We start from the raw sequence: 27,792 nt of genomic DNA, 5'->3' as shown, positions 1-27,792 counted from the left end.
GGTACCAAAATCATGAGGCGAACCAATCTGAGATTGGATGGTTAGAGGGACTATGGTATTCCGGCTCACAACCAAGGCTCAAATTCTGGTGTTCACATTTATTCCTGGATTTATTTCAGGATTTCCGACGATGTGTATGCGCGTGTATATGAAGCGCTTGCGTCTTTACTATGTTAAAAAAACAAAATCATGAGAGTTTTCACTAAAAAAAGTTAACCTAAGCGTTGTTACACGACAACTTTTTGCCAACGACATGAGATATATCAACCAAGGAATGATTTTATTTCTCCTGAATGAGAAACGCGTACTTTGATCACGTTGGCAAAATGTCGGAAGGTAGCATGTCGGAAGGTAGTTATAGTATTACTCATATACGTTGAAATTGAAATTTAGCTAGTCATGCCTTGGCAAAATGCAGAACTATGGTGTGGCTCGGGTCTGGACCAAAGGAGGTTTTGGACGCGGTCGAGCGTGATGTAACCTTGCTTGAGTAATACTAGAATTTTATTCGTAAAAAAAAAGTTACACGAAATTTCGCATACTAGTTTTTTTTAGGAAATACCGTGCATATTAGTGGAAATCGTAGATTAAGGAGTGACACAATGATCTCACCAACAAAGCTCGCAACGACGAAGGAAACATGCATGACAAAATTACCCAGGTTCAGGTGGCCGAGGTGGGTAAAAACCCTACTTCTTGTCTTCGTTGATATATCTTCTGAAATCTCTGTGAGAATAACTGCTGAGGAAGAGGCATGAAGAATGTGGTCCGGAAATTCAGAGCGTATGTTGAAGCACCACAATTTCCACTTTGTGCCAACCTTCCATTCATTATTAAAGGGCACGAGCAGGAGAGAAAGCATGACATTCTGACTCCACGAACAAAGCAACTGAACAAACAACAGCTCATTGGATAGATTTACTAGGCAGGGATATTACAGGGAGCACAAGCACTTCAGCTAAACAACATAGGCCCTGTCAGACATCGTGCTTCACTTAACAGCGTGCATCCTAGCGATAAACTAACTTTAACATGCCTTAACTACAGACTACTTAAGAAGACACCAAACTAAACCCATATATTTATACAAAAGACTCTGACTGAGTGATAACTAACACCAGAGTCATGGAAAGTAGGGGTCTTCCTTCTTCTGATACATTGCAAACAACTGCTTCGAGTAACTTAAAGCCATCTTGTGACAGAACTCGAGAGCACGCCGATTGTACTTCTCCAAGTCCTGTACGGTCTTCTTAAGCGGCCCAGCAGCATCACCATCCAGAAGAAACTGCGCTATATGAGAACCCCTAAACACAGAAAACAATTTGCAGGGTGAGACAAACAGAAGCCCCAAGTTCAATGCTAGTTCTTGATCTCTTCCACGATGACTGAATTAATATGCTGAAAAATGAAAGGAAATGAAAATATAACCCATGCTTCTGGTGTGTCTTACTTATTCATATGTGACTAAACAAAACTGGGTTATGTGTTTATTATGCCATAACCAAGAAGAATATTCATATGTGACTAAACAAAACTGGGTTATGTGTTTATTATGCCATAACCAAGAAGAATAAAAGCTAAACTAGCATGAGAACAAACAGTACGTAAAAACTGAGATTGACATGTTGACAGTTCAACCTACACCCATGTGGCATAGATTTCTACACAGGAAAGGAGGTATTTTGCAAATAGAACTATACCTATTAGTCTGAGAAGCCCTGCAATATACATGGAAAAAAGGTACTTTACAAATAGAACTGAAAATCAAGATCAGTATAACACATGGTCAAGTCAACCCAGTATCTGTCAAGCCAACGATAGCAAATCCCTTCTTCCCTAAAGACAAAAGATTTACTATACATGAATGTCAAGATTAAAGTTCTTATTGCGAACAAGGCCAAGCTGCAGACAATGAGCAGTCCAAATGATGCCAGGACAAAACCAAATAGGAAATATAGTATGTAAATGGTGATACAACTGTGTGCAGAGCTGTCGATTAAAGTGAAAATAAAGAGGATACTTGCACTGCATATACACAAATTAATTACCCTTAGTAATAGTAGTAGGTATACCTTCGGGCATCTATCTGGCTAAATCCCTTTTTGTTGTGCATGATAGTGGCCTTTTCTGCCTGTTCTTCCTCGGTCTGCTTTCGATAGAGGGCACAAACAGCTTTCAGGCGAAGTTTTTTGAGCAATCAACGGGGGGCGATCGCCCACCTGAACATTTTATATTAATAATAGCAAGGAAGCATTTTCGTACATCACATAAACACCCCGCGGAGTGCTAATGGGAGGAAGGGGGGGGAGGGAGGGGGGGTGCGTCAGCTACAAACATCCACACACCATTGACGCAATGGCGCACAGTCTATGCGGGCGGGGGCCCGAACTATCCATAAGAGAAGATGCTCCTGGATCGAACGCCGCAAGTCAATATCCGAGGAATGGATGTTATCGAACACCATCCGGTTCCTGGACTTCCAGACCACCCAGAGGATGGAGCACATAGCCGTGCTGAGGAGAGGACGACTCCAAGAGGGGTGGCTGGCAGAGAAGGCGCACCAGACATTTTCCACCGCGCAATCAACAGGCAAGCGACGACGACCGAGGATACGTGCCCACAGCAGGCGCAAACGGGGGCACTCGAAGAAGAGGTGACTGATCGTTTCCGGCTGTCCTGGGCAGAAGGGGCAATCGTCATAGTCCAGGAACCCGATCCGACGCAGGAAGCCCCTCGTGCGGGTGTTGCCATGTCGTAGGATCCAGGCGAACACCTTGACTTTGAGGGGCATGAAACCGTCCCAGTTGAGGCCATGCAAGGGGAGCCCGCAGCCAGAGCTGTCCGCTCGTCACTGACCGCAGAGAACCGCACACGGTTAAGGACAGACCAGAGTAGGTGGAGTTCCAACTCGGCAGTTCTAGACAGGCGGTCATGCACGGGAATTGCCTCAGGACCAAGCCGATCGAAGTCCCCCAGGGTTGCGCTGGTATGGAGACAATGGGAGCACGCGGCTGGAAGAGCGGCCGCCAGGGCCCCAAGCGAGGTCCAGTTGTCATGCCAGATGGAGGTGCCCATGCCGTCACCAATTTTCGTCGATGTCAAGGAGCGATAGAGGGGGACCAAGGAAGCGAATGCCCTCCACGAGGGGGTCGAGGCCGCGGGACGGTCGCCCAAGTACCAACGGCGCACCCAGACAGTCCAGGGGGTACGGACGCCACTGAAGATTTTATGGACCATCTTCAATAAGAGACATGTGTTCTGGACCTCAATATCGATCAGGCCAAGCCCCCCCTCTGAACGGAGACGGCAAGCCTCGTGCCATGCAACCTGGCAGTCCCCCCCAGTCCCCAGAGCACTCGCTTGCCCCTTTACAAAACATGGCCCTTCTGGGACGGTCCATCTTGGCCACAGTACCTTTCAGGAGGGGCAAAACAGACATGGCATGGGTGGGTATAGCAGCCAGAACCATAGAGGAAAGTGTCAAACGCGCCCCCTGCTCAAGTGTGTATGTGCGCCACCCAGGAATACGCCGCTCAATTTGATCGGCAAGAAGTCCAGGGCACCAGCAGGCAATTTTTCATCGGAGAGAGGCAGGCCAAGATATGTCTGGGGGAATGTCGACAGCGGGCAGCCAAGCTCCACAGCCAGCAAGGCAGCACGTCCGGGGTCGACGCATACGGGGACGAAGGTGCTTTTGTGAAAGTTGATAGTTAGCCCCGTGGCAGCAGAGAAGGCATTCAAAATAGATCGTAGCCGAGAAAGCTGCCTCTGATCAGCACGGACCAACAGGAAGGTATCATCAGCATACTGAACAACAGGACAGGGCAGATCATCTACCAGAGGATGCAGTAGCCGGTCAGCGTGTTCGTGTGGGTGTTCATCAAATGATGTTGGCATCTCTGCCTCAATCTCCCAATCCTTACTCTTGGCATTCCTTTTGCCACGTATCCTAGCCATAACATCTTCATAAGTGTCCTCATTTTCAGACTCTTCTGGTCCAGCAGAGGATTCTTCAACAGAAACAGCAAAATTTTCTGAATCATCTATAAAATCTTCCATACTATCATCCTCTTCTGAATCAGCGCACTCTCTTCATGATAGTTGGGTTCAAAAAACTCAAGCTCCCGTCGTATAGGTCGCATTCTCTTTGACTGACTGTTAGTTAACCGAGCTGAGGGCCTTGTTCCAGGAGTAGAACACCCCTCGGTCTCATATAAAACATCGTCATCCTCACTCTCGATCCCTGTTGTAACTAGAGGTGAACCAGGTTTTGATTAACCACACGAACACCCTCACTGTCATCCTCACTCTCACTGTCACTGACTCCACGCAACGCACGCTTCCTGCTGCTTGTAAGACCCACTTCCCCATCTCCATTCCCTTGATCATTCTCATCCCCATCCTCACTCTCACTGTCACTGATCATGCGTGCCGCCACTACGCACTTCTTGCCTCGCGGCGTGATGACAACATCATCGTCATCCAGAATCACAATGACATCAATAGCCATCTCCTCTTCCTCGCCGTCACTAACCTCTATGACATGATTCATCACACGCCCTCCTGTGATGTCGGCTGACTTTTGCTTGTTCCCGCCGAAACTCGCCTCCAATCGACCAAAGCCTCCCTCAGACACAGCTGAAATAGGCTCACGATAGCCAAAATAAGGCGTGCTGATACGTTAAACGTGCCGATGGGCCATTTACTTACTGTGTCGTGCCTGGGCCAGGGAGTCCAGCACGTGTGCCGGCCCGACACTGTTGGAAATATGCCCTAGAGGCAATAATAAAATGGTTATTATTATATTTCCTTGTTCATGATAATTGTCTATTGTTCATGCTATAATTGTGTTATTCGGAAATCGTAATACATATGTGAATACATAGACCACAACATGTCCGTAGTGAGCCTCTAGTTGACTAGCTCGTTGATCAATGGATGGTTATGGTTTCCTGACCATGGACATTGGATGTCATTGATAACGGGATCACATCATTGGGAGAATGATGTGATGGACAAGACCCAATCCTAAGCATAGCACAAGATCGTGTAGTTCGTTTGCTAGAGCTTTTCTAATGTCAAGTATCATTTCCTTGGACTATGAGATCATGTAACTCCCGGATATCGTAGGAGTGCTTTTGGTGTACTAAACGTCACAAAGTAACTGGGTGGCTATAAAGGTATACTACAGGTATCTCCGAAAGTGTCTGTTGGGTTGGCATCGATCGAGACTGGGATTTGTCACTCCGTATGATGGAGAGGTATCTCTGGGCCCACTCGGTAATGCGTCATCATAATGAGCTCAATGTGACCAAGTGGTTGGTCACGGGATCTACGATACGAGTAAAGTGACTTGCCGGTAACGAGATTGAACGAGGTATTGGGATACCGATGATCGAATCTCGAGCAAGTAACGTACCGATTGACAAAGGAAATTGTATACGGGATTACTTGAATCCTCGACATCATGGTTCATCCGATGAGATCATCGTGGAACATGTGGGAGCCAACATGGGTATCCAGATCCCGCTATTGGTTATTGGCCGGAGAGCTGTCTCGGTCATGTCTGCATGATTCCCGAACCCGTAGGGTCTACACACTTAAGGTTCGATGACGCTAGGGTTATTAGGAAGACTTGTATGTGATTACCAAATGTTTTTTGGAGTCCCAGATGAGATACCGTACATCACGAGGAGTTCCGGAATGGTCCAGAGGTGAAGATTTATATATGGGAAGTTGTCATACCATCACCGGAAAAGTTCGGGGGCATATCAGTATTATACCGGGGCCACCGGAGGGGTTCCGGGGGTCCACCGGGATGGGCCACCTCTCTCGGAGGGCTCATGGGCCGTAGAGGAAAGGGAACCAGTCCTTGGAGGGCTGGGCGCATCCCCCCCTTGGGCCCATGCGCCTAGGGTTGGGGGGGGGGAACCCTAGAGGGGGCGCCCCCCTTGCTTGGGGGGCAAGCCCCCTCCCCTTGGCCGCCGCCCCCCCTCTAGATCTCATCTAGAGGGGGTTGGCCCCCTTCCCCCTTCCCCTATAAATAGAGGGGCGAGGGGAGGGCTGACCACCACACCAAAGGCGCAGCTCCTCCCCTCCCCAACACCTCTCCTCCTCCGTTAAGAGCTTGGCGAAGCCCTGCCTGAGTACTGCCGCTCCACCACCACCACGCCGTTGTGCTGTTGTTGGAGCACTTTTCCTCAACCTCTCCCTCCTCCTTGCTGGATCAAGGCGCGGGAGACGTCTCCGCTCCGTACGTGTGTTGAACGCGGAGGTGCCGTCCGTTCGGCGCTAGGATCATCAATGATTTGGATCACGACGAGTACGACTCCATCAACCCCGTTCTCTTGAACGCTTCCGCTCGCGATCTACAAGGGTGTGTAGGTGCACTCCTCTCTCTCTCGTTGCTATATGACTCCATAGATTGATCTTTGTGATGCGTAGAAAATTTTAAATTTCTGCTACGATCCCCAACAGTGGCATCATGAGCTAGGTCTATGCGTAGTTTCTATGCACGAGTAGAACACAAGATTGTTGTGGGCGTCGATTTTGTCAATTTACTTGCCACTACTAGTCTTATCTTGTTTCGGCGGCATCGTGGGATGAAGCGGCCCGGACAGACCTTACACGTACGCTTACGTGAGACAGGTTCCACCGACTGACATGCACTAGTTGCATAAGGTGGCTAGCGGGTGTCTGTCTCTCCCACTTTAGTCGGATCGGATTCGATGAAAAGGGTCCTTATGAAGGGTAAATAGAAATTGGCATATCACATTATGGTTTTGGCGTAGGTAAGAAACGTTCTTGCTAGAACCCTATTGCAGCCACGTAAAAACATGCAACAACAATTAGAGGACGTCTAACTTGTTTTTGCAGCATATGCCTTGTGATGTGATATGGCCAAAAGGATGTGATGAATGATATATATGTGATGTATCAGATTGATCATGCTCTTGTAATAGGAATCACGACTTGCATGTCGATGACTATGACAACCGGCAGGAGCCATAGGAGTTGTCTTTATTTTTTTGTATGACCTGTGTGTCATTGAATAACGCCATGTAATTACTTTGCTTTATTGCTAAACAGTTAGCCATAGTAGTAGAAGTAATCGTTGGCGTGACAACTTCATGAAGACACGATGATGCAGATCATGGTGTCATGCTGGTGACGATGATGATCATGGCGCCCCGAAGATGGAGATCAAAAGGAGCAAAATGATATTGGCCATATCATGTCACTATTTGATTGCATGTGATGTTTATCATGTTTTACATCTTATTTGCTTAGAACGACGGTAGCATAAATAATATGATCCCTCATAATAATTTCAAGAAAGTGTTCCCCCTAACTATGCGCTGTTGCGAAAGTTCGTTGTCTCGAAGCACCACGTGATGATCGGGTGTGATAGATTCTAACGTTCACATACAACGGGTGTAAGCCAGATTTACACATGCAAAACACTTAGGTTGACTTGATGAGCCTAGCATCTACAGACATGGCCTCGGAACACAAGAGACCGAAAGGTCGAACATGAGTCGTATAGAAGATACGATCAACATGAAGATGTTCACCGATGATGACTAGTCCGTCTCACGTGATTATCGGACACGGCCTAGTTGACTCGGATCATGTATCACTTAGATGACTAGAGGGATGTCTATCTGAGTGGGAGTTCATTATATAATTTGATTAGATGAACTTAATTATCATGAAATTAGTCTAAAATCTTTGTAATATGTCTTGTAGATCAAATGGCCCACGCTAATGTTGCCCTCAACTTCAACGCGTTCCTGGAGAAAACCAAGCTGAAAGACGATGGCAGCAAGTATACGGACTGTGTTCGGAACTTGAGGATCATCCTCATAGCTGCCAAGAAAGCATATGTTGTAGATGCACCGCTAGGTGAAGCACCCGTTTTCCCAGCAACTCAAGACGTTATGAACGCCTGGCAGTCACGTAGTGATGATTACTCCCTGGTTCAGTGCGGCATGCTTTACAGCTTAGAACCGGGGCTCCAAAAGCGTTTTGAGCAGCACAGAGCATATGAGATGTTCCAAGAGTTGAAAATGGTTTTCCAAGCTCACGCCCGGGTCGAGAGATATGAAGTCTCCGACAAGTTCTATAGTTGTAAGATGGAGGAGAATGGTTCTGTCAGCGAGCACATACTCAAAATGTCTGGGTTGCACAACCGCTTGTCTCAGCTGGGAGTTAATCTCCCGGATGACACGGTCATAGACAGAATCCTCCAGTCGCTCCCACCTAGCTAAAAGAGCTTTGTGATGAACTACAATATGCAGGGGATGGTGAAAACCATTCCTGATGTATTTTCAATGCTGAAATCAGCGAAGGTGGAGATCAAAAAGGAACATCAAGTGTTGATGGTCAATAAAACCACTAGTTTCAAGAAAGGCAAGGGTAAGAAGAACTTCAAGAAGGACAGCAAGGGAGTTGCCGCGCCCGGTAAGCCAGTTGCCGGGAAGAAGCCAAAGCATGGACCCAAACCTGAGACTGAGTGCTTTTATTGCAAGGGAAGCGGACACTGGAAGCGGAACTGCCCCAAGTACTTAGCGAACAAGAAGGCCGGCAACACCAAAGGTATATGTGATATACATGTAATTGATGTGTACCTTAACAGTACTCGTAGTAGCTCCTGGGTATTTGATACCGGTGCGGTTGCTCATATTTGTAAATCAAAACAGGAGCTGCGGAATACGCGGAGACTGGCGAATGACGAGGTGACGATGCGTGTCGGGAATGGTTCCAAGGTCGATGTGATCGCCGTCGGCATGCTACCTCTATATTTACCTACGGGATTAGTTTTAAACCTCAATAATTGTTATTTAGTACCAGCTTTGAGCATGAACATTGTATCTGGATCTCGTTTAATACGAGATGGCTACTCATTTAAATCCGAGAATAATGGTTGTTCTATTTATATGAGAGATATGTTTTATAGTCATGCCCCGCTGGTCAATGGTTTATTCTTAATGAATCTCGAGCGTGATGTTACACATATTCATAGTGTGGATACCAAAAGATGTAAGGTTGATAACGATAGTCCCACATACTTGTGGCACTGCCGCCTTGGTCACATTGGTGTTAAACGCATGAAGAAGCTCCATGCTGATGGACTTTTGGAGTGTCTTGATTACGAATCATTTGACACATGCGAACCATGCCTCATGGGCAAAATGACCAAGACTCCGTTCTCCGGAACAATGGAGCTAGCAACCAACTTATTGGAAATCATACATACTGATGTGTGCGGTCCAATGAGCGTTGAGGCTCACAGAGGCTATCGTTATGTTCTCACTCTCACTGATGACTTAAGTAGATATGGGTATGTCTACTTGATGAAACACAAGTCTGAGACCTTTGAAAAGTTCAAGGAATTTCAGAATGAGGTAGAGAATCAATGTGACCGAAAGATAAAGTTCTTACGATCAGATCGTGGGAGGGGGATATTTAGGTCACGAATTTGGTACGCACTTAAGGAAATGTGGAATCATTTCACAACTCACGCCGTCTGGAACACCTCAGCATAATGGTGTGTCCGAACGTCGTAATCGCACTCTATTGGATATGGTGTGATCTATGATGTCTCTCACTGATTTACCGCTATCATTTTGGGGGTACGCTCTAGAGACAACTACATTCACTTTAAATAGGGCACCGTCTAAATCCGTTGAGACGACACCGTATGAATTATGGTTTGGGAAGAAACCTAAGCCGTCGTTTCTAAAAGTTTGGGATGCGATGCTTATGTCAAGAAACTTCAACCAGAAAAGCTCGAACCCAAGTCAGAAAAATGCGTCTTCATAGGATACCCTAAGGAAACCATTGGGTATACCTTCTACCTTAGATCCGAAGGCAAGATCTTTGTTGCCAAGAACGGGTCCTTTCTGGAGAAAGAGTTTCTCTCGAAAGAAATAAGTGGGAGGAAAGTAGAACTCGATGAAGTACTGCCTCTTGAACCGGAAAGTAGCGCAGCTCAGGAAGATGTTCCTGTGGTGCCTGCACTGACTAGAGAGGAAGTTAATGATGATGATCAAGGTACTTCGGATCAAGTTGCTACTAAACTTCTTAGGTCCATAAGGACACGTTCCACACCAGAATGGTATGGCAACCCTGTCCTAGAAATCATGTTGTTAGACAACGGTGAACCTTCGAACTATGAAGAAGCGATGGCGGACCCAGATTCCAACAAATGGCTTGAAGCCATGCAATCCGAGAAAGGATCCATGTATGAAAACAAAGTATGGACTTTGTTAGACTTGCTCGATGATTGGCGAGCGATAGAAAATAAATGGATCTTTAAGAAGAAGACGGACGCAGATGGTAATGTTACCATCTATAAAGCTTGACTTGTCGCTAAGTGTTATTGACAAGTTCGAGGGGTTGACTACAATGAGACCTTCTCACCCGTAGCGAAGCTGAAGTCCGTCCGAATCATGTTAGCAATTGCCGCATTCTACGATTATGAGATATGGAAAATGGACGTCAAAACGGCATTCCTTAACGGCTTCCTTAAGGAAGATTTGTATATGATGCAGTCGGAAGGTTTTGTCGATCATAAGAATGCTAACAAGGTATGCAAGCTCCAGCGCTCCATCTATGGGCTGGTGCAAGCATCTCGGAGTTGGAACATTCGCTTTGATGAAATGATCAAAGCGATTGGGTTTATGCAGACTTATGGAGAAGCCTGCATTTACAAGAAAGTGAGTGGGAGCTCTGTAGCATTTCTCATATTATAGGTAGATGACATACTTTTGATGGGAAATGATATAGAACTTTTGGACAACATTAAGGCCTACTTGAACAAGTGTTTTTCAATGAAGGACCTTGGAGAAGCTGCTTACATATTAGGCATCAAGATCTATAGAGATAGATCGAGACGCCTCATAGGTCTTTCACAAAGCACATACCTTAATAAGATATTGAAGAAGTTCAATATGGATCAGTCCAAGAAGGGGTTCTTGCCTATGTTGCAAGGTGTGAAATTGAGCTCGGCTCAATGCCCGACCACGGCAGAAGATAGAGAAAAGATGAGTGTCATCCCCTATGCCTCGGCCATAGGGTCTATTATGTATGCCATGCTGTGTACCAGACCTAATGTAAACCTTGCCGTAAGTTTGGTAGGAAGGTACCAAAGTAATCCCAGCATGGAACACTGGACAGCGGTTAAGAATATCCTGAAGTACCTGAAAAAGGACTAAGGATATTTTTCTCGTTTATGGAGGTGACGAAGAGCTCGTCGTAAAGGGTTATGTTGACGCTAGCTTCGACACAGATCTGGATGACACTAAGTCACAAACCGGATATGTGTATATTTTGAATGGTGGGGCAGTAAGCTGGTGCAGTTGCAAGCAAAGCGTCGTGGTGGGATCTACATGTGAAGCGGAATACATGGCAGCCTCGGAGGCAGCACATGAAGCAATATGGCTGAAGGAGTTCATTACCGACCTAGGAGTTATTCCCAATGCGTCGGGGCCGATGACTCTCTTCTGTGAAAACACTGGAGCCATTGCCCTTGCCAAGGAGCCCAGGTTTCACAAGAAGACCAGGCACATCAAGCGTCGCTTCAACTCCATTCGTGAAAATGTTCAAGATGGAGACATAGATATTTGCAAAGTGCATACGGATCTGAATGTCGCAGATCCATTGACTAAACCTCTTCCGTGAGCAAAACATGATCAACACCAGAACTCTATGGGTGTTCGATTCATCACAATGTAACTAGATTATTGACTCTAGTGCAAGTGGGAGACTGTTGGAAATATGCCCTAGAGGCAATAATAAAATGGTTATTATTATATTTCCTTGTTCATGATAATTGTCTATTATTCATGCTATAATTGTGTTATCCGGAAATCGCAATACATGTGTGAATACATAGACCACAACATGTCCCTAGTGAGCCTCTAGTTGACTAGTTCATTGATCAATGGATGGTTACGGTTTCCTAACCATGGACATTGGATGTCATTGATAATGGGATCAATCATCGGGAGAATGATGTGATGGACTAGACCCAATCCTAAGCACAGTACAAGATCGTGTAGTTCGTTTGCTAGAGCTTTTCTAATGTCAAGTATCATTTCCTTCGACCATGAGATCGTGTAACTCCCGAATACCGTAGGAGTGCTTTGGGTGTACCAAACATCACAACGTAACTGGGTGGCTATAAAGGTATAAGTGTCTGTTGGATTGGCACGGATTGAGACTGGGATTTGTCACTTCGTATGACGGAGAGGTATCTTTGGCCCACTCGGTAATGCGTCATCATAATGATCTCAATGTGACCAAGTGGTTGGTCACGGGATCATGCATTACGGTACGAGTAAAGTGACTTGCCAGTAATGAGATTGAATGAGGTATTGGGATGCCGATGATCGAATCTCGGGCAAGTAACGTACTGATTTACAAAGGAAATTGTATACGGGATTACTTGAATCCTCGACATCGTGGTTCATCCGATGAGATCGTCATGGAACATGTGGGAGCCAACATGGGTATCCATATCCCGCTGTTGGTTATTGGCCGGAGAGCTGTCTCGGTCATGTCTGCATGATTCCCGAACCCGTAGGGTCTACACACTTAAGGTTCAATGACACTAGGGTTATTAGGAAAACTTGTATGTGATTACCGAATGTTGTTCGGAGTCCCGGATGAGATCCTGGACGTCACGAGGAATTCCGGAATGGTCCGGAGGTGAAGATTTATATATGGGAAGTTGCCATACGTGTTGGGGAATGTTGCAGAAAATAAAAAATTTCTACGCTTCACCAAGATCAATCTATGGAGTCATCTAGCAACGAGAGAGAGGAGTGCATGTACATACCCTTGTAGATCACGAGCGGAAGCGTTCAAGAGAACGGGGTTGAGGGAGTCGTACTCGTCGTGATCCAAATCACTGAAGATCCTAGTGCCGAACCGACGACACCTCCGCGTTCAACACACGTACGGTTGGGAAGACGTCTCCTCCTTCTTGATCCAGCAAGGGGAAGGGAGAGGTTGATGGAGATCCAGCAGCACGGCGGCAAGGTGGTGTAAGTAGCGGCGATCTCTGCAAGGCTTCGCCAAGCTCAGTGAGAGGGAGAGGTGTTACGGAGGGAGAGGGAGGCGCCAGGAGCAGGGGTGCGCAGCCCTCCCCCCTCTTTATATAGGGGCCCTGGGAGGGCGCCGACCTGTTGGGTAACGTTGCAGAAAATAAAATTTTTCCTACGGTTTCACCAAGATCCATCTATGAGTTCATCTAAGCAACGAGTGATAAGAGTGCATCTACATACCTTTGTAGATCGCGAGCGGAAGCTTTCAAGAGAAAGGGGATGATGGAGTCGTACTCGCCGTGATCCAAATCACCGATGACCAAGTGCCGAACGGACAACACCTCTGCGTTCAACACACGTACAGAGCGGATGACGTCTCCTCCTTCTTGATCCAACAAGGGGGAAGGAGAGGTTGAGGAAGAAGACTCCAGCAGCAGCACGACGGCGTTGTGGTGGTGGAGAGGCAGTACTCCGACAGGGCTTCGCCAAGCACTTAACGGAGGAGGAGAGATGTTGGGGAGGGGAGGGGCTGTGCCTTGGATCAGGTGTTCAGCCCTCCCCTCACCCTTCTATTTATAGGGGAAGGGGGAAGGGAGCCGACCCCCTCTAGATGAGATCTAGAGGGGGGGCGGCGGCCAGGGAGGGGGCTTGCCCCCCAAGCAAAGGGGGGCGCCCCCTTTAGGGTTCCCCCCAACCCTAGGTGCAAGGGCCCAAGGGGGGGGGCGTGCCCAGCCCTCCAGGGGCCGGTTCCCTTCCCCTTACGTCCCAAGAGGCCCACCGAGAGAGGTGGCCCCTCCCGGTGGACCCCCGGAACCCCTCCGGTGGCCCCGGTACAATACCGATATGCCCCCGAAACTTTCCGGTGACCGTATGACAACTTCCCATATATAAATCTTCACCTCCGGACCATTCCGGAACTCCTCGTGACATCTGGGATCTCATCCGGGACTCCGAACAACATTCAGTAATCACATACAAGTCTTCCTAATAACCCTAGCGTCACCGAACCTTAAGTGTGTAGACCCTACGGGTTCGGGAGACACGCAGACATGACCGAGACGGCTCTCCGGTCAATAACCAACAGCGGGATCTGGATACCCATGTTGGCTTCCACATGCTCCTCGATGATTTTATTGGATGAACCACGATGTCGAGGATTCAATCAACCCCATATACAATTCCCTTTGTCAAACGGTACGTTACTTGCCCGAGACTCGATCGTTGGTATCCCAATACCTCGTTCAGTCTCGTTACCGGCAAGTCACTTTACTCGTACCGTAATGCATGATCCCGTGACCAAGCACTTGGTCACTTTGAGCTCATTATGATGATGCATTACAGAGTGGGCCCAGAGATACCTCTCCGTCATACGGAGTGACAAATCCCAGTCTCGATCCGTGTCAACCCAACAGACACTTTCGGAGATACCTGTAGTGCACCTTTATAGTCACCCAGTTACGTTGTGACGTTTGGTACACCCAAAGCACTCCTACGGTATCCGGGAGTTACACGATCTCATGGTCTAAGGAAAAGATACTTGACATTGGAAAAGCTCTAGCAAAACGAACTACACGATCTTGTGCTATGCTTAGGATTGGGTCTTGTCCATCACATCATTCTCCTAATGATGTGATCCCGTTATCAACGACATCTAATGTCCATAGTCAGGAAACCATGACTATCTGTTGATCAACGAGCTAGTCAACTAGAGGCTTACTAGGGACATATTATGGTCTATGTATTCACACGTGTATTACGATTTCCGGATAATACAACTATAGCATGAATAAAGACAATTATCATGAACAAGGAAATATAATAATAATCCTTTTTATTATTGCCTCTAGGTCATATTTCCAACACGACCCCCTAGAGATTGAATCTCAAGGGGGCGCGGCGGCCAAGGGGGGGGGGACTTGCCCCCCAAGCCAAGTGGGGCGCCCCACCCCTAGGGTTTCCAACCCTAGGCACAGGGGGAGGCCCAAGGGGGGCGCACCAACCCACCAAGGGCTGGTTCCCCTCCCACTTCAGCCCATGTGGCCCTCCGGGATAGGTGGCCCCACCCGATGGACCCCCAGGACCCTTCCGGTGGTCCCGGTACAATACAGGTGACCCCGAAACTTTCCCGGTGGCCGAAACTGGACTTCCTATATACAAATATTCACCTCCGGACCATTCCGGAACTCCTCGTGACGTCCGAGATCTCATTCAGGACTCCGAACAACTTTCGGGTTACCGCATAATAATATCTCTACAACCCTAGCGTCACCGAACCTTAAGTGTGTAGACCCTACGGGTTCGGGAGACACGCAGACATGACCGAGACGACTCTCCGGCCAATAACCAACAGCGGGATCTGGATACCCATGTTGGCTCCCACATGTTCCACGATGATCTCATCGAATGAACCACGATGTCGAGGATTCTAGTAATCCCGTATACAATTCCCTTTGTCAATTGATACGTTACTTGCCCGAGATTCGATCGTCGGTATCCCAATACCTCATTCAATCTCGTTACCGGCAAGTCACTTTACTCATACCGTAATGCATGATCCCGTGACCAACCACTTAGTCACTTTGAGCTCATTATGATGATGCATTACCGAGTGGGCCCAGAGATACCTCTCCGTCATACGGAGTGACAAATCCCAGTCTCGATCCGTGTCAACCCAACTGACACTTTTGGAGATACCTGTAGTATACTTTTATAGCCACCTAGTTACGTTGTGACGTTTGGTACACCCAAAGCACTCTTACGGTATCCGGGAGCTACATGATCTCATGGTCTAAGGAAACGATACTTGACATCAGAAAAGCTCTATCAAAACGAACTACACGATCTTGTGCTAAGCTTATGATTGGAACTTGTCCATCACATCATTCTCCCAATGATGCGATCCCGTTATCAATGACATCCAATGTCCATGGTCAGGAAACTGTGACCATCTATTGATAAACGAGCTAGTCAACTAGAGGCTCACTAGGGACATATTGTGGTCTATGTATTCACACATGTATTATGATTTCTGGGTAACACAATTATAGCATGAATAATAGACAATTATCATGAACGAGGAAATATAATAATAACCATTTTATTATTGCCTCTAGGGCATATTTCCAACAGTCTCCCAGTTGCACCAGAGTCAATAATCTAGTTACATTGTGATGAATCGAACACCCATAGAGTTCTGGTGTTGATCATGTTTTGCTCGCGGAAGAGGTTTAGTCAACGGATCTGTGACATTCAGATCTGTGTGCACTTTACAAATATCTATGTCTCCATCTTGAACATTTTCACGAATGGAGTTGAAGCGACGCTTGATGTGTCTGGTCTTCTAGTGAAACCTGGGCTCCTTGGCAAGGGCAATAGCTCCAGTGTTGTCACAGAAGAGAGTCATCGGCCCCGGCGCATTGGGAATAACCCCTAAGTCGGTAATGAACTCCTTCATCCAGATTGCTTCATGTGCTGCCTTCGAGGCTGCCATGTACTCTACTTCACATGTAGATCCAGCCACGACGCTTTGCTTGCAACTGCACCAGCTTACTGCCCCACCATTCAAAATATACATGTATCCGGTTTGTGACTTAGAGTCATCCACATCTGTGTCGAAGCTAGCGTCGACGTAACCCTTTACGACGAGCTCTTCGTCACCTCCATATACGAGAAACATATCCTTAGTACTTTTCAGGTACTTCAGGATATTCTTAACCGCTGTCCAGTGTTCCATGCCGGGATTACTTTGGCACCTTCCTACCAAACTTACGGCAAGGTTTACATCAGGTCTGGTACACAACATGGCATACATGATAGACCCTATGGCCGAGGCATAGGGGACGACACTCATCTTTTCTCTATCTTCTGCCGTGGTCGGACATTGAGCCGAGCTCAATTTCACACCTTGCAACACAGGCAAGAACCCCTTCTTGGACTGATCCATATTGAACTTCTTCAATATCTTATCAAGGTATGTGCTTTGTGAAAGACCTATGAGGCGTCTCGATCTATCTCTATAGATCTTGATGCCTAATATGTAAGCAGCTTCTCCAAGGTCCGTCATTGAAAAACACTTATTCAAGTAGGCCTTAATGCTGTCCAAAAGTTCTATATCATTTCCCATCAAAAGTATGTCATCCACATATAATATAAGAAATGCTATAGAGCTCCCACTCACTTTCTTGTAAACGCATGCTTCTCCATAAATCTTCATAAACCCAAACACTTTGATCATTTCATTAAAGCGAATGTTCCAACTCCGAGATGCTTGCACCAGCCCATAGATGGAGCGCTGGAGCTTGCATACCTTGTTAGCATTCTTAGGATCGAAAAAAACCCTTCGTCTGCATCATATACAATTCTTCCTTAAGATAGCCGTTAAGGAATGCTGTTTTGACGTCCATTTGCCATATCTCATAATCATAGTATGCGGCAATTGCTAACATGATTCGGACGGACTTCAGCTTCGCTACGGGTGAGAAAGTTACATCGTAGTCAACCCCTTGAACTTGTCGATAACGCTTAGCAACAAGTCGAGCTTTATAGATGGTAACATTACCATCCGCATCTGTCTTCTTCTTAAAGATCCATTTGTTTTCTATCGCTCGCCGATCATCGGGCAAGTCTGTCAAAGTCCACACTTTGTTTTCATACATGGATCCTATCTCGGATTGCATGGCTTCATGCCATTTGTTGAAATCTGGGCCCGCCATTGCTTCTTCGTAGTTCAAAGGTTCACCGTTGTCTAACAAAATGATTCCCAGGACAGGGTTGCCATACCACTCTGGTGTGGAACGTGTCCTTGTGGACCTACGAAGTTCAGTAGTAACTTGATCCGAAGTACCTTGATCATCATCATTAACTTCCTCTCTAGTCAGTGCAGGCACCACAGGAACATCTTCTCGAGCTGCGCTACTTATTGGTTCAAGAGGTAGTACTTCATCAAGTTCCACTTTCCTCCCACTTACTTCTTTCGAGAGAAACTCTTTCTCTAGAAAGGACCCATTCTTGGCAACAAAGATCTTGCCTTCGGATCTGCGGTAGAAGGTATACCCAATGGTTTCCTTAGGGTATCCTATGAAGACGCATTTTTCTGACTTGGGTTCGAGCTTTTCAGGTTGAAGTTTCTTGACATAAGCATTGCATCCCCAAACTTTTAGAAACGACAGCTTAGATTTCTTACCAAACCATAATTTATACGGTGTCGTCTCAACGGATTTAGACGGTGCCCTATTTAAAGTGCATGTAGCTGTCTCTAGAGCGTATCCCCAAAATGATAGCGGTAAATCGGTGAGTGACATCATAGATCGCACCATATCCAATAGAGTGCGATTACGACGTTTAGACACACCGTTACGCTGAGGTGTTCCAGGCGGCGTGAGTTGTGAAAGGATTCCACATTTCCTTAAGTGCGTACCAAATTCATGACTTAAATATTCTCCCCCATGATCTGATTGTAAGAATTTTATCTTTCGGTCACGTTGATTCTCTACCTCATTCTGAAATTCCTTGACCTTTTCAAAGGTCTCAGACTTGTGTTTCATCAAGTAGACATACCCATATCTACTCAAGTCGTTAGTGAGAGTGAGAACATAATGATAGCCTCCGTGAGCCTCAACGCTCATTGGACCGCACACATCAGTATGCATGATTTCCAATAAGTTGGTTGCTCGCTCCATTGTTCCGGAGAATGGAGTCTTGGTCATTTTGCCCATAAGGCATGGTTTGCATGTGTCAAATGATTCGTAATCAAGAGTCTCCAAAAGCCCATTTGCATGAATCTTCTTCATGCGTTTGACACCAATGTAACCAAGGCGGCAGTGCCACAAGTATGTGGGACTATCGTTATCAACTTTACATCTTTTGGTATCCACACTATGAATATGTGTAACATCACGTTCGAGATTCATTAAGAATAAACCATTGACCAGCGGGGCATGACCATAAAACATATCTCTCATATAAATAGAACAACCATTATTCTCGGATTTAAATGAGTAACCATCTCGTATTAAACGAGATCCAGATACAATGTTCATGCTCAAAGCTGGCATTAAATAACAATTATTGAGGTTTAAAACTAATCCCGTAGGTAAATGTAGAGGTAGCGTGCCGACGGCAATCACATCGACCTTGGAACCATTCCCGACGCGCATCGTCACCTCGTCCTTCGCCAGTCTCCGCTTATTCCGCAGCTCCTGTTTTGAGTTACAAATATGAGCAACCGCACCGGTATCAAATACCCAAGAGCTACTACGAGTACTGGTAAGGTACACATCAATTACATGTATATCACATATACCTTTGGTGTTGCCGACCTTCTTGTCCGCTAAGTACTTGGGGCAGTTCCGCTTCTAGTGTCCGCTTCCCTTGCAATAAAAGCACTCAGTCTCAGGTTTGGGTCCATGCTTTGGCTTCTTCCTGGCAACTGTCTTACCGGGCGCGGCAACTCCCTTGCCGTCCTTCTTGAAGTTCTTCTTACCCTTGCCTTTCTTGAAACTAGTGGTTTTATTGACCATCAACACTTGATGTTCCTTTTTGATTCCCACCTCCGCTGATTTCAGCATTGAAAATACTTCAGGAATAGTTTTCACCATCCCCTGCATATTGTAGTTCATCACAAAGCTCTTGTAGCTCGGTGGGAGCGACTGAAGGATTCTGTCAATGACTGCCTCGTCCGGGAGGTTAATGTCCAGCTGAGACAAGCGGTTGTGCAACCCAGACATTTTGAGTATGTGCTCACTGACAAAACTATTTTCCTCCATCTTACAACTGTAGAACTTGTCGGAGACTTCATATCTCTCGACCCGGGCATGAGCTTGGAAAACCATTTTCAGCTCTTCGAACATCTCATATGCTCCGTGTTGCTCAAAACACTTTTGGAGCCCTAGTTCTAAGCTGTAAAGCATGCTGCACTGAACGAGAGAGTAATCATTAGCACGTGACTGCCAAGCGTTCATAACATCTTGGTTCTCTGGGATGGGTGCTTCATGTAGCGGTGCTTCTAGGACATATGCTTTCTTGGCAGCTATGAGGATGATCCTCAGGTTCCGGACCCAGTCCGTATAGTTGCTGCCATCATCTTTCAGCTTGGTTTTCTCTAGGAATGCGTTGAAGTTGAGGTTGACATGAGCGTGGGCCATTTGATCTACAAGACATTTTGCAAAGGTTTTTAGACTAAGTTCATGATAATTAAGTTCATCTAATCAAATTATTTAATGAACTCCCACTCAGATTAGACATCCCTCTAGTCATCTAAGTGAAACATGATCTGACTCAACTAGACCGTGTCCGATCATCACGTGAGACGGACTAGTCATCATCGGTGAACATCTCCATGTTGATCGTTTCTTCCATACGACTCATGTTCGACCTTTCAGTCTCTTGTGTTCCGAGGCCATGTCTGTACATGCTAGGCTTGTCAAGTCAACCTAAGTGTTTTGCATGTGAAAATCTGGCTTACACCCGTTGTATGTGAACATTAGAATCTATCACACCCGATCATCATGTGGTGCTTCGAGACAATGAACTTTCGCAACGGCGCACAATTAGGGGGAACACTTTCTTGAAATTATTATAAGGGATCATCTTATTTACTACCGTCGTACTAAGCAAATAAGAAGCAAAACATGATAAACATCACATGCAATCAAATAGTGACATGATATGGCCAATATCATTTTGCTCCTCTTGATCTCCATCTTCGGAGTGCCATGATCATCATCGTCACCGGCATGACACCATGATCTCCATCATCATGATCTCCATCATCGTGTCTTCATGAAGTTGTCACGCCAACGATTACTTCTACTTCTATGGCTAACGTGTTTAGCAATAAAGTAGAGTAATTTACATGGCGTTATTCAATGACACACAGGTCATACAAAAAATAAAGACAACTCCTATGGCTCCTGCCGGTTGTCATACTCATCGACATGCAAGTCGTGATTCCTATTACAAGAACATGATCAATCTCATACATCACATATATTTCATTCATCACATCCTTTTGGCCATATCACATCACAAGGCATATGCTGCAAAAACAAGTTAGACGTCATCTAATTGTTGTTGCATGTTTTTTACGTGGCTGCTATAGGTTTCTAGCAAGAACGTTTCTTACCTACGCCAAAACCACAACGTGATATGCCAATTTCTATTTACCCTTCATAAGGACCCTTTTCATCGAATCCGATCCGACTAAAGTGGGAGAGACAGACACTCGCTAGCCACCTTATGCAACTAATGCATGTCAGTCGGTGGAACTTGTCTCACGTAAGCATACGTGTAAGGTCGGTCCGGGCCGCTTCATCCCACGATGCCGCTGAAACAAGATAAGACTAGTAGTGGCAAGAAAATTAACAACATCTACGCCCACAACAAGATTGTGTTCTACTCGTGCATAGAAACTACGCATAGACCTAGCTCATGATGCCACTGTTGGGGAACGTTGCAGAAAATAAAAATTTCTACGCTTCACCAAGATCAATCTATGGAGTCATCTAGCAATGAGAGAGAGGAGTGCATCTACATACCCTTGTAGATCACAAGCGGAAGCGTTCAAGAGAACGGGGTTGAGGGAGTCATACTCGTCATGATCCAAATCACCAAAGATCCTAGTGCCGAACGGATGACACCTCCACGTTCAACACACGTACGGTTGGGAAAAAGTCTCCTCCTTCTTGATCCAGCAAGGGGAAGGGAGAGGTTGATGGACATCCAGCAGCACGACGGCGTGGTGGTGGAAGTAGCGGCGATCTCGGCAGGGCTTCGCCAAGCTCAGCGAGAGGGAGAGGTGTTACGGAGGGAGAGGGAGGCGCCAGGAGCAGGGGTGCGCAGCCCTCCCTCCCTCCTCTTTATATAGGGACCCTGGGGGGGCGCAGGCCCCCTAGAGATTGAATCTCAAGGGGGGGCAGCGGCCAGGGGGGGGGGAACTTGCCCCCCAAGCCAAGTGGGGCGCCCCCACCCCTAGGGTTTCCAACCCTAGGCGCAGGGGGAGGCCCAAGGGGGGCGCACCAGCCCACCAGGGGCTGGTTCCCCTCCCACTTCAGCCCATGTGGCCCTCCGGGATAGATGGCCCCACCCGGTGGACCCCCGGAACCCTTCCAGTGGTCCCGGTACAATACCGGTGACCCCCGAAACTTTCCCGGTGGCCGAAACTGGACTTCCTATATACAAATCTTCACCTCCGAACCATTCCAGAACTCCTCGTAACGTCCGGGATCTCATCCGGGACTTCGAACAACTTTCGGGTTACCGCATACTAATATCTCTACAACCCTAGCGTCACCGAACCTTAAGTGTGTAGACCCTACGGGTTCGGGAGACACGCAGACATGACCGAGACGACTCTCCGGCCAATAACCAACAGCGGTATCTGGATACCCATGTTGGATCCCACATGTTCCACGATGATCTCATCGAATGAACCACGATGTCAAGGATTCTACTAATTCCGTATACAATTCCCTTTGTCAATCGGTACGTTACTTGCCCGAGATTCGATCGTCGATATCCCAATACCTCGTTCAATCTCGTTACCGGCAAGTCACTTTACTCGTATCGTAATGCATGATCCCGTGACCAACCACTTAGTCACTTTGAGCTCATTATGATAATGCATTACCGAGTGGGCCCAGAGATACCTCTCCGTCATACGGAGTGACAAATCCCAGTCTCGATCTGTGTCAACCCAACAGACACTTTCGGAGATACCTGTAGTATAATTTTATAGCCACCCAGTTATTGTGACGTTTGGTACACCTAAAGCACTCTTACGGTATCCGGGAGTTACACGATCTCATGTTCTAAGGAAACGATACTTGACATTAGAAAAGCTCTAGCAAAACGAACTACATGATCTTGTGCTAAGCTTAGGATTGGGTCCTGTCCATCACATCATTCTCCCAATGATGTGATCCCATTATCAATGACATCCAATGCCCATGGTCAGGAAACCGTGACCATCTATTGATAAACGAGCTAGTCAACTAGAGGCTCACTAGGGACATATTGTGGTCTATGCATTCACACATGCATTACAATTTCCGAATAACACAATTATAGCATGAATAATAGACAATTATCATGAACGAGGAAATATAATAATAATCATTTTATTATTGCCTCTAGGGCATATTTCCAACAATACGGCCACCAGAAAAGTTCGGGGGCATATCGGTATGGTACCGGGGCCACCGGAGGGGTTCCGGGGGTCCACCGGGAGGGGGCACCTCTCTCGGAGGGCCTCATGGGCCGTAGAGGAAAGGGAACGAGCCCTTGGAGGGCTGGGCGCATCCCCCCTTGGGCCCATGCGCCTAGGGTTGGGGGGGGGGGGGGGAACCCTACAGGGTGCGCCCCGCTTGCTTGGGCGGCAAGCCCCCTCCCCTTGGCCGCCGCCCCCCTCTAGATCTCATCTAGAGGGGGTCGGCCCCCTTCCCCCTTCCCCTATAAATAGAGGGATGAGGGGAGGGCTGACCACCAAACCAAAGGCGCAGCCCCTCCCCTCCCCAACACCTCTCCTCTTTCGTTAAGAGCTTGGCGAAGCCCTGCCGGAGTACTGCCGCTCCACCCCCACCACGCCGTCGTGCTGCTATTGGAGCGCTCTTCCTCAACCTCTCCCTCCTCCTTGCTGGATCAAGGCGCGGGAGACGTCTCCGCTCCGTACGTGTGTTGAACACGGAGGTGTCGTCCGTCCGGCGCTAGGATCATCGGTGATTTGGATCACGACGAGTACGACTCCATCAACCCCGTTCTCTTGAACGCTTCCGCTCGCGATCTACAAGGGTATGTAGATGCACTCCTCTCTCTCTCGTTGCTAGATGACTCCATAGATTGATCTTGGTGATGCGTAGAAAATTTTAAATTTCTGCTACGATCCCCAACAGGCACGGCCCATGTAGTTAGCGTGCCTAGCTGGGTCATGCCGTGCCTGGCCCGTATAACTCAGGTCGTGTCGTGCCGGGCCGGGCGGCCGTCTGGCCAGGTCGGAGGACGAATCAACTTCTCGTTACTTTTTTTACTTTTTTTAAGAAACTACTTCTCGTTAGTTTGGACTTTGGACCCTGATGAAGTGCTGGTTGGGGCTTTGGGCCCAAGACAACACCGCCACCGGTCCGACTTTTTCATATGTTTGATTTATCAATCTTTTGCAAAAATCATGAGAAGTATTCTCTGCAAAGAGCACTTTCTCTTCTCTGGTGTGACAATTGGCGCATCGCATGTGCGACACTTGTTGCGATCGGAGAGTTTTGGTGGGATTTTTTTCCACCTAGGGAGGAATAGATGGTCTTTGTTTGTGCTTTGTGTTTTCAAGCAAAATACCTCGCAAACCATGCATCCAAATTACAAACTATTTTCATCATTGTATTCCTCATGTTTTAAAATTAGATCCCATGTTGATAGGTTTTGACCGACTTTTTTGTATCTACCCCAACAATATTATTTCATTCGACCCGTATGAGAAGAGGAGGTTATGACTAGGGTTTTGACCGGCGGTTGCGATCTCGTGAGTTCGCCCAAGACAACACTGCAAGCGGTCCAACTTTTTACATATATTTGATTTATCGATCTTTTGCGAGATCATAAAAAGTATTCTCTGCAAAGAGCACTTTCTCTTCTCTGGTGTGACAATTGGCGCATCGCATGTGTGACACTTGTTGCGGCCAGAGAGTTTTAGTGGGATTTCTTTTCACTCGGGGAGGAATAGATGGGCTTTGTTTGTGCTTTTTTTCCGATTTGTTTTTTTAAACAAAGTACCTCGCAAACCATGCATACAAATTATAAAACATTTTCACCATTATATTCCTCACGTCTTGAAATTAGATTTCACATTGATAGATTTCGATGAACTTTTTTATCTACCCCAACAATATTATTTCGTTCGATCTGTATGAGAAGAGGAGGTGATGACTAGGATTTTGATCGGCGGTTGTGATCTCGTGAGTTCTCTCGCCTCCTGCCGCACGGCGGGGGGCCTCAGGTCCTCTGCGATGTCGGTGAGAATAAAGTTACTCCGGTTCTTCTCCTGTTGTGATGATGACTTATCGGGCAGCACCACAAGAGTGAGAGATGTCTTGTGTTTGCAGGTATGATCTTGTGAAATTTTGTTTTTCGTCCCCGCAGATGCGTTTAAGCATAACAAGTCCTAACTTGCGACTTAAATATTACAGGATTTTTTAGTTATTGACAAAATGACGAGGCTGTACAACTCAATCTAGGATCTTCTTTTCTTTTGACGGAAATTTCACAACTTGAATTCAAATATCCATCTTGTAGAGGCCGGTATCCCCAAAATTTCTCGTTCAGCTCTGTCAGTACTCGTAGATTATATGATCGATCGCACTCATCACTGCTGGTTTCAAAGGCTCAATTACCACTCATGTTCTGCTTTATTTTCTATCAGATGCTTTTTTTAATGGCTAAGTTAGTTCGTCAAGGATGAGCAATGTTGCGTTTGAGTCAAATATATAGTTTGTTCTTTCTTAAACATTGAAAAAAATATGCGTTGAAAATGGACATGGGAGGTGCGGATGCATCATCACGGTCACCAACTATCATCCGATGAACATTAAAGATACGAAAAAAAAATCCAGAGATATGCATGACAAATAGTGATCCTAGAACTTCCAACAAATATGCATTGCCCATCACAAGACAAACACTTTATTGTAAAAGAGAAAGACAAGCATTCCTCGTTTGATAAGAGCAAATAGTTCTTCAAAGCAAATACTAAATGAGATGGAAATAATATAACGATTTGATGATGATTCCTAGACGGATCTTATTTCTACAAACAAAAGTAAAACATGACTCAAACATGAAGCGCCATACATTTGGCCGTTATTCAACTGATTTTATCATAGTAAACATCTTTAAGACTAAAAGCGCACTTAAGATTGTTCCACATAAGTCTGGCCAAAGAACATTGCAAGAACAGGTGATCAACGTATTCTTCTTTACCACGGAACTAACAGGAGCTATTCCCATGCCAGCTCCTTCTTAGCAAGTTATCTTTAGTTAACACGATGTTCCTTAGAACAAGCTACACAAGCACTTCGATTCTCAACGGCATTTTTGCTTTCCACAAAGAGCTTGAAGGGGAATTTGATATTGTCATCAATCAGTTTTCTATACATCATGTTAACTGAAATTTTCCCAAAGAATAATGCCCATCTAATATAGTCTGGCCCATCCTTACATTGCGTTTCATCACACGTCTCTTGTATACTCTCCCGTAGCCTAAGAGTATCGCCACCCAAAGTATGACGGAAAATGACCGAGGAAAAGCCTCTCTCGGAACACCTTTGCGACTGTAATATTTTTGGCAAAACGGATATTGCATAGGCGCGGATAGGATTAAATTTATCCCCCACCCACCAGTCTTCCCACAACCGAGTCATTTTCCCATACCCCACACAATGCTTGCACAAAATATGATTTTAGGGCTAGATTTTCATAAAAGGACATCATATAGGTAGGCATATTATCTAGGCAAGACTTAATCAGAATAAGCCTACCACTGATGGCCAGGAGGAGCGCCTTCCCTGCCAACTACTGCATACTTTTTCAAGTTTATTACTCTGTACCGGTCTCCAATCTCTATTCCTAATTCTATGCTCATTAACAGGCATACCTAGATATTTCATTGGTGATTTTACTGTAATTATCAGCCTTATTTTTAGCCTCCCCAAAAAGGGAAAGCTCACTTCTATGGAAGTTTATATTCAAACCAGACATCTGTGGCATGAGGTGGTCGGCAAGGATGCCGGGTAGCACGGCCGTCGTGAACAGGAAGGAGTCGGCGACTTAGTGCGGCAGGAACCGAGCACGGTGGGTGCCGGCAGCTGAAAGTAGAACTGGTCGGTGCAGACAATGCCGAGGCTGAACAGGTGGAGATGGCTGTGAACCGTTGGGTGTGGAACGGAGTGAGGCGTCAGGCGCGAGGCTGCACATGCTAGCTTAGCTTCTCTCCTTCTTCTCTCTCCCTTTGATCCTGGCGTGGATAGCCTGGAAGCGCCCCTTCATTTTGGATGAATGGTTGTTCTACTGGGTTTGATTTCATCTCTGCAAGTTGCCCTCAAAGTAGATTTGTGTAAGTTCGCTTTTGATGGATGGTTGTAAAATTCAGCTATGAAAATGAAAAGAAAAACGACCGGGTGCTAATTACAACTTATAGTCTTAGAATGATTAAAATGTGATCAATACGTTTAATAAGTTCGCCAGCACAGTGAACCCTTGATTGTGTCCGAAGGTCTTTTTTGGTTCAACGGAGTTTCATGGGAACTGTAGAGGATTTTATTCCTTAAGAACTATATACTCCCTCCGATCCAAAAAAAAAGTGTTGTGGCTTTAGCTCAAATTTGGACCAAAGACGCGACACTTTATTTGGATCAGATGGAGAACTATTTGCTATGGGAGTGATACGACTAAATCATTGCTCGCTGATAAGTTTCATGACTAGCCTCAATAGTATTTACAGGTTCAATAGCCTAAGTGAGTTTTCTCCTAAATATGGACATGGTGATTGTTCATAATAAACTCCTAGAAAATTTGACAAACTTATTATCAGTGTTCCAAGCTCCATGTGTTCTAGAGCTAAGACCACGTTGGTCTAGGCTCACATCTTCTTCACCACTTCATAGTGCAACCCCTTTTTGTCGTCAGTAGCTTCAATGCAGATTGTTGAGCCTTCACTGGCTTCTCCCTTGACCAACATCTTGGAAAGAGTTGTCATCACATT

At 46.3% G+C, this 27,792-nt stretch overlaps 1 pseudogene; it reads right to left on the bottom strand.

The window, feature by feature from the left end:
* Window positions 1–1,123: 1,123 nt before the first annotated feature.
* LOC123089931 (uncharacterized) lies at window positions 1,124–27,768 on the bottom strand (annotated as a pseudogene).
* Between the last annotated feature and the right edge of the window lie 24 nt (window positions 27,769–27,792).

Source organism: Triticum aestivum, chromosome 4B, assembly GCF_018294505.1.
Source record: "Triticum aestivum cultivar Chinese Spring chromosome 4B, IWGSC CS RefSeq v2.1, whole genome shotgun sequence".
Taxonomy (NCBI): Eukaryota; Viridiplantae; Streptophyta; class Magnoliopsida; order Poales; family Poaceae; genus Triticum; species Triticum aestivum.
Note: the sequence above shows the minus strand (reverse complement) of the source record. Positions and strands in the feature narration are given on the sequence as shown.